Source organism: Oncorhynchus tshawytscha, linkage group LG15 (genome assembly GCF_018296145.1).
Source record: "Oncorhynchus tshawytscha isolate Ot180627B linkage group LG15, Otsh_v2.0, whole genome shotgun sequence".
Taxonomy (NCBI): Eukaryota; Metazoa; Chordata; class Actinopteri; order Salmoniformes; family Salmonidae; genus Oncorhynchus; species Oncorhynchus tshawytscha.
In genome coordinates this window covers 17,314,373-17,327,252 of record NC_056443.1, presented here as the reverse complement: position 1 = coordinate 17,327,252, position 12,880 = coordinate 17,314,373, and the positions used below count along the sequence as shown (strand labels likewise).

General features: G+C 42.0%; 1 protein-coding gene across 1 annotated transcript in view; it reads right to left on the bottom strand.

Moving 5' to 3' along the window:
• LOC112214514 (trithorax group protein osa) overlaps positions 1-12,880 on the bottom strand; it is a 113,874-nt gene that overhangs the window by 37,550 nt on the left and 63,444 nt on the right. The gene's annotated exons all lie outside the window — the stretch shown is intronic.

The following is a 12,880-nucleotide window of genomic DNA, read 5'->3' as shown; positions in this document are numbered from 1 at the left end:
AGCTTGAGAGGATCTGCAGAGAAGAATGGGAGAAACTCCCCAAATACAGGAGTGCCAAACTTGTAACATCATACAAGTCTCAAGGCTGTAATCGCTGCCAAATGTGCTTCAACAAAGTACTGAGTTAAGGGTCTGAATACTAACATAAATATAAGTATTCAGCTTTTAATTTGTTCATAAATATGCCAAAAAAATGCATAAAAACAGTTTTTGCTTTGTCATTATGGGGTTTTGTTTGTAGATTGATCGGGACAAATAACATTTGAATCCATTTTAGAATTATGCTGTCGCGTAACAAAAATGTAGAAAAAGTCAAGGGGACGTTCTGAATGCACTGTATGTTTCACAATTGGGTTATCAAAGTAATGAAGTGGGTTACCTTCTGTATGTGTACAAATGATGAGCCTGTGAAAGCTGTTGCCGCTGACAGGCGAAGGTTGCTGGCTGGATACTAGCCAACATGTGGCTGACTGTTCCATTCATGGGAATGCTCAGAGTGAGGGCATGCCTGCATGATGCTGATAAGGGACCCCCTGCCGGTCTTTTCTATGCTGCATATTCAGCTTTAAATCTCTCAAACAACTGCAGCAGGCAATCTTATGAGGTGGCGTTGACTGGGAGGGCCTGTGACAAGGTGATATAACATACAGCCAAGCCTTTTGCTAATGCACTTCACAACCAAAAAGACACCACTAGTTGTATTTGCTTGGCTGGGGAATTAGCCTACTAGTTAATCGACACTTTTCATACTTCACATACCGCACATTACCTGTCGTTGTTGATGAAGCCGCCTATGTCATCATGGCAGTAATTCGGGTCCCTATCAGACACCTCATGATGCTGTCTCCTTTTCATAGGAGCTGAGGGAGACTGGCGACAACGAAGGAGGGTTCATAATGGCGCTTGGGTCGCATGCCACACTTTTATTCTGAGCTTGGCTGACAAGTTGTGAAAATAGCAAGTGAACAGTGAAATGCTTTTTTGGAGGTTGCTAAACCATTGCAATCACATTGCTGGACATGTTATGATACCCACCTTTGCTCCTTCTGGTAGGTCCATTCATGACAAGGGGATCAGTCTGGCACCCAACTGGGCAGGGTCAACGATGGTCATCATCCCTCAATTACAACCATCCCTCGAGAAGTAAAAATCTCGTTCGGAAGCTAATTCCTTGTTTTACATACGGAGACCGACTGGCTCCATATTGGATTAGATTCAGGACAGTGACGCCGTTACACTGTGCAACCAACTGTGACATTGTTTTGCTATGGCCCCGGGTTGGTTTGAGTTTGTTGCTGCTAGTTAGTACACTGTTATAGCGAGACACGAGTCAGCTATTACCGCCATAGCTGAATCCATATATTTATTTGTGCCCTAGACATGGGTTGCACCTCGGAGGCTAATGTGACTGCTTTGTCTAAATTACTCGAAGCCAAATCCGAGTTGTATTGAGGTAGGCTGACGTTAGCCAGCTAGTTAGGTAGCTAGCTAACGAACATCAGCTATGCTAGCTATATAATGATAAGGATTATCAAAATATACATAACCAGATACATAACCAGCAGTATACTCACCACAACTCTGGACCAACAAACTCCAACCACCTATTCCACAAGGTAGGGTCCTTTGGCAGGGCATGCAAATCATAGTTGGTCAATCTGTATCGCGAGGGCTTTTTAGTCTCGAATGGCTGTGACCTCTGAAAGTGTTGGGGGCTATGAAACAACGTAACCCCATTCAATGAAGGGATGTGAAGTGGCCGGAGGGGCGATTTGCACCTGGAGCTTGGCAAAAGCGGGCATGATTTACTCGTTGTGACACACTTCCAAACTCCATTTCAGACAAGCCTGACTTTATGACCAAAAGTATCCTATTTACACATTGTAGGAAATGTTGACACTACAATAGATGTTTCTGACTCGTATCGATGCTGCATAGGCCGTTTTTAAAGGGATTGGTTGGTTTTTAGGGGCAGTCGCTCTGATGTTTTAACCCCATCCAAAGCCTTAACCCTTAACTTCAAAATTTGACGTTTGGAGAAACAGAACAATGCTGAGCAGGAGTCAACCCAGGATGTCAAAAACCCAGTGAAATTTGACGTTTGGAGCAACTTTGAAATTTGACGTTAAGAGAAACGTGGGTAAACATCAGAATCTGAAGTCAAATTGGTAAAACAGTGAGATCTTGTTGCTAATAACACAACGTCTGCCTTCAACATCCTGAAGAACAACGCCTGCATCCGCTAAACGCTACATTGTGTGTGTGTGTGTCTGTGTGAGTGAGTGTGCGAGTATGTGTGTGTGTGTTGGTATTAGTCAATGTGTCTCTGTTTGTGTACAACTGAAGGTGGGTGTTTGTCTGCAAATAGGGTTGTTCTGCCAGAGACTGTGTGTGAATTTGAGGTTTGCCTCGGTGTGTGTGTGTGTCCATGTGTGTGTGTAAGCCCCTACTCCCCTGCTCCCAGAATCCAGTCGCCAAGACTGTCTGACTCCGTACTGTCTGTCTCTCCCTCCCACACACACACACAAACACAAACACACACACGTTTGTATCTCAATATCTGTATTTCACAAACAGGACATTATTCAGTAATGTGTTCACACACACACACACACACACACACACACACACACACACACACACACACACACACACACACACACACACACACACACACACACACTTGTTTGTATCTCAATATCTGTATTTCACAAACAGGACATTTTTCAGCAATGTGTTTAACTACTAAATACTAGTATGGCTATAAATGACATTGTCAAACAGAAATATCTCTATCGTGTGTGTGTGTGTGAGTATAGCTAGGGCTTTTCAGTCTCAAACAGCTGTGACCTTTGAACTCGTTGGGTATGATGAAACAACGTAGCCCCATTCAATGAAGGGATGTGAAGTGGATGGAGGGGCGATTTGCACGTGGAGTGTGGCAAAGGAGGGAATGATTTGTTGACATAATTGTAATCCAAACCCAACCTTCATTTATTCGTTGTGATGCATGGTTCCAATGTCTGAAACAGAGTTCATGACCAAAATGTTCCTATTTATATTTTGACACTAGAATAAATGCAAATAAATGCAAAATAAAGGGGCAGTCGCTTTTTTATGTTTTAACCCGGTCCAAAGCCTTAACCATTAACTTCGAAAATTGACGTTTGGAGAAACAGAACGATGCTGAGCAGGAGGAGACAGAGGTGTGGACTCGAGTCACATGACTTGGACTTGAGTCAGACTCGAGTCACAAATATGATGACTTGCAACTCGACTTTGACTTTAACACCAATGACTTGACTTGGACCTTATGACTCGACCTGACTTGATACCCTCCCCAAGCCCAAATATAAAAAATTATGCTATTAAACAAAGTGTGCAGCGCATCAACTCTTCATTTAACGGATTACTGTTTGAATCGGACAGCAGCCAATCAAATTGTGCCAGCTGAGAAAAAGTTGTGCGGGGAAGTGCAGAGGAACGTCGGTGGGTGAATTTAGATGGAGCCCTTGGAAAGATGATACCCCAAATTATTATTTTCGGATATAAAGAAGATGCTGTATCAACAAAAAAACAAATTGCAACTTACAAAACATGCGGGAAGAAAATGAGGAGGAGAAACAATTTCCACATTTGTTCGACATTTGAAGCTGCACAAACAACGGCAAGTCGTGGCTAATATAGCCAACAGCTGTATATTGTATTACTTTACTAGTGTATCATGTAGGCTAGTGTAACGTTACATCAATGAGCCTCCACACAGTTAGTCAGTGCGGGAACGTGATCATTGCACTCCAGATTGAGCTACAACTGGCTAGGCAGTTGGTAGCCTAAAATCCTACCTGATGTTACTGCTGTTCCTAAAACCATTGACATACGACTGCCTACTGTAACCACACAGAGAGTGTGTGTGTGTGTTAAGGTTGGGCGATTGTGTACTAGCCTACATCGTCCGTTTGCGCCCCATAGCGATCCTCAATAAGCAATCATTATTAGGGGTCTTTGACTTGATACTTGACGGTCTTGACTTGAGACTTGACTTGCCTGTCTTGACTTGGGACTTGACTTGGGACTTGAGTGCTAAGACTTGAGACTGACTTGTGACTTGTAAACAACCCAGGACATCAAAAAAACTTTGAAATTGAACCCTTAGAGAAATGTCTAACTTTGACATGGATAAACATCAGAATCTGAAGTGAAATTGGTAAAACCATGAGATCTTGTTGTTGACAACACAAAATCTGCCTTCAACATCTTGAAGAGCAACGCCTGCCAGTGGCAACGCATGTGTGTTGGTATTAGTCAATGTGCCTCTGTTTGTGTACAACTGAAGGTGGGTGTTTGTCTGCAAATACTGCCGTTCTGCCAGAGACTGTGTGTGAGTTTGAGGTCTGCCTTAGCATGTGTATGTCTCTGTGTGTGTGTGTGTAAGCCCCCACTCCTCTGCTCCCAGAATCCAGTCGCCAAGACTGTCTGACTCCGTACTGTCTGTCTCTGTCTCTCCCTTTCTGCCCCCTCCCACACACACACACACACACACACACACACACACACACACACGTTTATATAACGGACATTATTCAGCAATGTAATTAATTAAGTACTAAATACATCTCTATCATGTGTGTGAGTATGTGTGTTTACGACTGCTATTGTTAGTGCTTGTTGAGACTAAACTCTCTCTTCATGAATAGTTTAATACTGAAGAGCTGATTATAAACTGTTTATAAATATTAGGCCCTAATCTAGAGTGTTGACAACACTAAGTACTCTCAACTACTACTGTATGATAATGATTATGAATATGACTACTACTACTACTACTACTACTGTATGACAATGATTATGAATATGACTACTACTACTACTGTATGACAATGATTATGAATATGACTACTACTACTACTACTACTGTATGACAATGATTATGAATATGACTACTACTACTACTACTACTGTATGACAATGATTATGAATATGACTACCACTACTACTACTACTACTACTACTACTACTGTATGACAATGATTATGAATATGACTACTCCTACTACTACTACTGTATGACAATGATTTTGAATATGACTACTACTACTACTACTGCTGCTACTGCTACTACTACTACTACTGTATGACAATGATTGTGACTACTACTGCTACTGCTACTACTACTACTACTGCTGTATGACAATGATTATGAATGACTACTACTACTACTACTGCTACTACTACTCTATGAAAATGATTATGAATGACTACTACTACTACTACTACTACTACTGTATGACAATGATTATGAATATCTACTACTACTACTACTACTACTACTACTACTACTACATGAAATGATTATGAATATTACTACTACTACTACTACTACTACTACTGTATTACTATGATTATGAATATTACTACTACTACTGTATTACTATGATTATGATTACTACTACTACTGTATTACTATGATTATGAATATTACTACTACTACTACTACTACTACTACTACTACTACTACTACTACTGTATGACAATGATTATGAATATGACTACTACTACTACTACTGTATGACAATGATTATGAATGACTACTACTACTACTACTACTACTACTACTACTACTACTGTATGACAATGATTATGAACAATGATTATGAATGACTACTACTACTACTGCTACTACTACTACTACTACTACTGTATGACAATGATTATGAATGACTACTACTACTACTGCTACTACTACTACTACTACTCTATGACAATGATTATGAATGACTACTACTACTACTACTGTATGACAATGATTATGAATGACTACTACTACTACTACTACTACTACTACTACTGTATGACAATGATTATGAATGACTACTACTACTACTACTACTACTACTGTATGACAATAATTATGAATGACTACTACTGCTACTACTACTACTGTATGACAATGATTATGAATATGACTACTACTACTACTGCTACTACTACTGCTACTAGGCTACACTCCAGTGTTGTAGTACTTCGAGATCAGTCTTGAGTTTGGTCTCAAGACCACATGTTGAGTGTGGTCTTGGTGTCAGATACATTTGTACTTGGTCTTGACAGTGAGGACTCCTTCCCGAGACCAGCCGAGTAAAAAAACTCAGAATGATCAGCTTGTCCATTCAGTCAACACATAAACACCATGACGTACAATAAGGCATTGTTGGCAGAATAGATTAATCCAGATTAGTCCATAAAACATTGCTATCAGGTTGTAAATCACAGCTGGCCTGGTACATTGTTTGCTGCCTCCATTCGGGATGCACTGTTTCAGTTTCAATGACTCAATATTCTGGACAAAGGCGGACGAATGTAACTAAGGCTGGGAATGTCAATCCAATCAAACTAGCAAGGGAAATGATCACAAGTCAGACACAACGTGGCTAAAAGGCTAGCGTATCTAGTTTTGTTGCAAGCTAAAAACATGGAGCCTAACGTTAGCTAGATCGCTAGCTAGCTGCTAGGAGGATGCCATGTCATGCCATTTGGAGTAAAGATGATGAATATGTCGCTTTCATATCGTTGTTCAGTGGCTATACACAGCTAGAGATAGCTAGAACCACTGTAATCCAAGTTAGCATATCTCTTGCATTGGCAAATTCTGAACAACTGATGAATTTACAAAACGGGCAACACCCGCTGAATATAACCGGTGTCAGTAAACACAGACAAAGAAAAAAAAGTCATAGTTAGTCAAGAACGCTCTAGATAACATGTAAACAGCCTAACCAGCTCTGCTACGGCGAGTAAAAATGTCCCAGTGAGGTTTCCTCTCATTTGTCGTGGTTGTGCATAACTGAGGGAAGCCTATCTTTTCAAGGTTGTTTGATCAATAAGACTGCAAAGGACTCCCGTGGTGTTTACATATTCACAGAAATACATTCAGGAGTATTTAGTGGCTTTTGGTGAATGTGTTCTAATGACCTAAAGTCGTTCAAAGTGAATGATGGCAGGCCCTATTGGCAAATGGCTTGTTTGTGTAAGGGCCTACTGTAGGTCTGATTGACTATAGCGCACCTATCTGTGTAGACTCCGGTCCTGGACAAGACAGATGTTTTTATTTGGTTTTATTTTCTGCAGTGTCTTTTAATTGTAAACTGACGGCCGCTTTCCCATTGCTATAAGAATTTTCACAAATGCCTTAGTATTTTAAATGTTTTAATTTATTTTTATTTGACCTTTATTTAACTAGGCAACCTGTTGGCCTTCAAGAAGGCAGAAGATCCCATACGTTTTTGTAAAAAATGGTCCCACCCATTAAGTTAAAATGTTATTGGTTGATTCCACTGTCACTCCAAACTTTTACCCTAATACAGTTGAATGACAGATGCCTTTATCTAGCATCTGATGGCCTAGCCAATGGCTGATGGAGCTAGCTAATGCTAGATTTATCTCCCCAGAGACCAACAAAGAAAAATCCTGATTGGACCTTTTTTCTTCTTCAGCGTTATCCCTTTCCTTTCCAACAGAAACGGAAGAGACTAAATCAGAACATCATTGAAAATAATTATATTATTATCATTAATATTTTATAAATACTTAGCCCTTCTCTGAAGGCGTAGAAGGCTGATTGTTCCTCACTGTGTTTGGGTTAGCAATAATTTGTAGAGTGGCTCTATTTTCCCTCAGCATGCATTTATTTTTTTATGTCTAAAGAATCCATATGTTGTTCTGTTGTTCTGTTTCGGGGCCATTTTTAACCCTTATTATGGTGGTGATTTGACAAAATGACAATCATGGTCTTGAATTAGACTCGCATTTTTCTGTTCTCGGGTCTTGACTCGGTCTCGGACCCCTCATCCCCCTCCCGGTCTCGGTCTTGACTCGGTCTCATCACCCCTCCGGTCTTGGTCTTGACTCGGTCTCATTTTGCTCCGGTCTTGGTCTTGAATCGGACTCGCTTTAGGTGGTCTCAAAAACAAGACTGCTACACTCGAAAAAATTGTTTAAAAAACAATTTGGGTTGTTTGGTAACCAAGCCCTCGGTAAATACTGGACAGAACACACACCGGGTTATTTTGACCCAACCAGTTGGGTTGTTTGGATTACCCAAACATGGGTTAATTTAACCATCAGTTGGATTTTTATTCACTTTCATGCTGGGTTGACCCAGCAGCTGGGTCTTTTTTAATGTAATCCATAGGTTATTTCCAGGAGGCGTGGCCTATTAGGGGCATGGCTTTCAGATAGTTCTTTTTGGAGACCCTTGAGAGTAAGTGTCATTCCTGTTCATCATGTTAAGTTGATGAAAAATGAACATTTTACTTTAATATTTTTGCACATTACACAGTTTAATATAACATCTATAACATTATTATTTACATATATGTATTGTAACAAAGTGGTCATTTTATTATGTACATATGGGCATATTTTTTTCTCAGACATAAATAAACAATTCCAGGTGAAAGCCAAAGGCCATAGTTTTCTACATTATTCAAAATATTGCCGCTTTGCTAGATTGATGAATACAGACATAGCGAAAACAGTGCAAAAATGCTGTCAGCCTCGGAGGTAGGACAAACAGAGAGAGAGATGGAGAGAGTGTGGGAGAGGAGAAGAGAGGAAGGGGTGAATAGGAGGAGGAAGAGGAGGGAGGTTGTGACTAGCTCAGGCCAAGGAGATTTGTTAAGTTCGTACATACATACGGTGTGTGTGTGTGTGTGTATATATATATATATATATCTGGAGCAACACGGTCTCATAATTTCCCTTCGAAATTCAACGTGTTATGGATGAACGTCCACACTTAAACACTACCTCAGTCTGGTGTGTCATCAACCAGCACCGGACTCAACACAGTTCACCTGTGTTACCACACACACACACACACACACACACACACACACACACACACACACACACACACACACACACACACACACACAGCTATACATTCCTGTGGTGTGTAAATAACAGGCTCACATAGAAAAACACTTGCAACTGTATGAGCACATAGCAGGCCTTAATACACACATTTTGTCCCTGTGTGTGGGTGAGTGTGACTGTGTTTCTCCCTGCTCACAGCTGCACAGCCCTAAACCAGAAGTCAGAGAAAGAAGAATAGTCAACAGTGAGAGAGGGAGGAACAGAGGGAGTGAAAGAGAGAGGGAGAGAGAGAGAAAGAGAGCGAGACCGAATGCAGAAAGAGAGCGTGAGTGAAGGAAGCAAGAGGAAGAGTGAAAGAGAGAAAACGGAAGAGACAGTCAGTGCAAGGCACTCCCCTTTAAATGCAACTCAGCTTGAGTAGGTGGACAGAGAGAGAGAGAGAGAAAGAGAGCGAGGTGTAGAGAGAAAGAGAGAGAGCTGTCGAGAGACAAAGAGAGGGGGTAGAGAGAGAGAGGGGAGAATGAGAAGTAAAGAGAAGGAGAGGGGGAGAGAGAGAAGGGAGAGAGAGCCGCCAGGTCACACAAGATCCAATGCCGTTTTTGACGTTCATCCAGGGCCCCAGGACGCCGGGAGATGCCTTCAATACCGGCCACTAGGGCCATTGGTGTTCGCTATTACCATCAAGTAGGCTCTCGGCTTTCTAAGGCATTGTGGATGGGCATAATTAATACCTAAACTTAACCATCGAGTAGTTTCTGTTTTAACCCGATCCCAATCATTAACCCTTAAGTTAACTGATTGTAATTAATGCCTAAACTTAACCATAAAAACTCATACTGAAGTCAGAATGTGTCAGATAGTGAGATTTTGTTGGCGAGAGACAAGAGAAAGAGAGGGAGGAAGGCCTTTCCATAGAAGTGTGTGTGTGTGTGTGTGTGTGTGTGGGAGGGAGGGAGGGAAGGTTAGGGAGGGGAACCCCACTTGAGTCAACAAATACGAAAAAGCTGCTATTGCCAGGAAAACCCTGCCTTGAGTTCACACGACAGAACTGGGCTTTAGAAAACTGCACTCGCTGCGTGCGCGTGTGGGTGTGCGCTACACGTAAGTGTGGATGATTGAGTGCTTAATATGTTTGCTGTCATGTGGGAGTGCTCATTACCTGAACAATGCCTTGTGGTGTATCTTTTTAAGAATGTGTGTTGTGTATATTGTGTGTACAGGGGATGTTTAAATTGTGTTTTTGTGTGTATTTGTGAGTGCTGCTTAAGACAAACGTGAATGCTGTTTGTGCATACACGTGTACATTAGTGTGTTTCTGTGGTGTGTGGTGTGTGTGTCTTTAGATTGGGTTTCAAATTGCCGCGGCAGCATTCTCTCCTGCAGCAGCAAGCAGAATCTTTGAGGCAGAGAGAGCGCGGTGTGTTTGAAGCTCCTACCCCCCCCCCTCTCTCTCTCTCTGTCTCGGTCTCTCTCGCTGTCTCTCTCTCTCTCTCTCTCTCTCTCTCCACCCCCTTCTCTGCCCAGTAGCACTCTTTCAGCATGCACTCCAATGAAGGATAATGAATTTTAGAAAAGAGGGGATAAGAGGGAAGGAGGGAGAGGGGGATGAGCGGGGGGGGAAGGGTTGGCCTCTCGGGAAGGAGTGAGTAGGCGCTAAAGGGGCCCCTCGGTTAATAAGCCCCTAACGCACACACCTCCCTCCAAAACCGTCCTCCTATACACTGTAAAACCAAGCGTGTAGGCTCTGAACACATACCGAAACACTTTTCTGAAACACTTTTTATTATTCATTTGAATTTCAATGAAAACATGTCACAGTGTTTTTTAGACTGTTTATTCGCTGTAACACTTTTTAAACACTTCTCTCCCATTTTACAACCAGGAAGTGTATTAGGGTAGATGTAGCAGATAGGGAATCCTGTCTTTACAGTAAGTAAGTAGGGAACTTGGAAAGGGGCCCTCCTAACCACTGCATGTACATTAAATACAAGAAATAGATATGTATGACTGTGGTGACTTTTAATTGGTATATAGTGTATAGTGCACTACTTTTCACCAGCCCTTGGTCAAAAGCAGTGCACTATATAGTGAATAGGGTGCCATTTGGTTTAAGGTACGGCTACACAAAGGAAGAGATTCCTCCACTCCCTGTTCCCTTCTGTCTTCTACATAATTAATCTAACACAGCCCCCCATCCCTCCACACACACACTGACTTCTCTCCTCCATCCCCCTTTGAAAAACAGCAGGGGGCCCCCCCCTCTATGTAGCTACCCCTCTTCTGCCCCCTACACTCCCCACCACAACTACTCCCCACCTCTCCTGTGCTCTCCATTGCTCCTCTCCCCTCATCCTGTCCTCTGTAACCTTGCCCCTTTTGCTGAACTCCAAATGCTGCAGACAGCAACACTTCATGATGGAATACCACATCACACGAACAAGGCTACAGTTCCTGTAGCCTTTTCTGAGTAAATTCTCTCCGGGCCTAAACAACGTAAGTCAGTCCAAAGCAGCAGAAACAGTCGAGCACAACAGTTCCACACTAACATCCAATTTCCTCCCGGTTGAACGTTTTAGAACACTTAACTCAAACAATGATTTTTCTTTATGTTTACTATTTTCTACATCATAGAATAATAGTGAAAACATCAAAACATTGAAATAACACATATGGAACCATGTAGTAACCAAAAACGTTTTAAACAAATCAAAATATATTTTATATTTGAGGTTCTCCAAATAGCCACCCTTTGCCCTGATGACAGCTTTGCACACACTTGGCATTCTCTCAACCTGGAATGCTTTTCCAACAGTCTTGAAGGAGTTCCCACATATGCTGAGCACTTGTTCGCTGCTTTTCCTTCACTCTGCGGTTCAACAAATCCCAAACCATCTCAACTGGTTTGAGGTCGGGTGATTGTGGAGGCCAGGCCATCTGATGCAGCACTCCATCACTCTCCTCTTGGTAAAATAGCCCTTACACAGCCTGGAGGTGTGTTGGGTCATTGTCCTGTTGAAAATCAAATGATAGTGGGACTAAGCGCAAACCAGATGGGATGGCGTATCTACAGAATGCTGTGGTAGCCATGCTGGTTAAGTGTGCCTTGAATTCTAAATAAATCACAGACAGTGTCACCAGCAAGGCACCCCCACACCATAACACCTCCTCCTCCATGCTTAACCGTGGGAAATACCCATACGGAGATCATCCGTTCACCCACACCGCGTCTCACAAAGACACGGCGGTTGGAACCAAAAATCTCAAATTTGGACTAATTAGACCAAAGGACAGATTTCCACCGGTCTGATGTCCTTTGCTCGTGTTTCTTGGCTCAAGCAAGTCTCTTCTTATTATTGGTGTCCTTTAGTAGTGGTTTATTTGCAGGAAATCGACCACGAAGGCCTGATGTACGCAGTCTCCTCTGAACAGTTGATGCTGAGATGTGTCTGTTACTTGAACTCTGTGAAGCATTTATTTGGCCTGCAATTTCTGAGGCTGGTATCTCTAATGAACTTATCCTCTGCAGCAGAGGTAACTCTGGGTCTTCCTTTCCTGTGGCGGTCCTCATGAGAGCCAGTTTCATCATAGCGCTTGATGGTTTTTGCGATTGCACTTGAGAGACTTTCAAAGTTCTTGAAATATTCCGGATTGACTGACCTTCATGTCTTAAAGTAATGATGGACTGTTGTTTCTCTTTGCTTATTTGAGATGTTCTTGCCATGATATGGACTTGGTCATTTCCCAAATAGGGCTATCTTCTGTATACCATCCCTACCTTGTTACAACACAACTGATCATCCCTCCACACACAACTGAAAAGCATTAGGAGGGAAAGAAATTCCACAAATTAACTTTTAAGAAGGCACACCTATTAATTGAAATGTATTCCAGGTGACTACCTCGTGAAGCTGGTTGAGAGAATGCCAAGAGTGTGCAAAGCTGTCGTCAAAGCAAAGGGTGGCTATTTGAAGAATCTCAAATATTTAATATATTTTGATTTGTCTAAC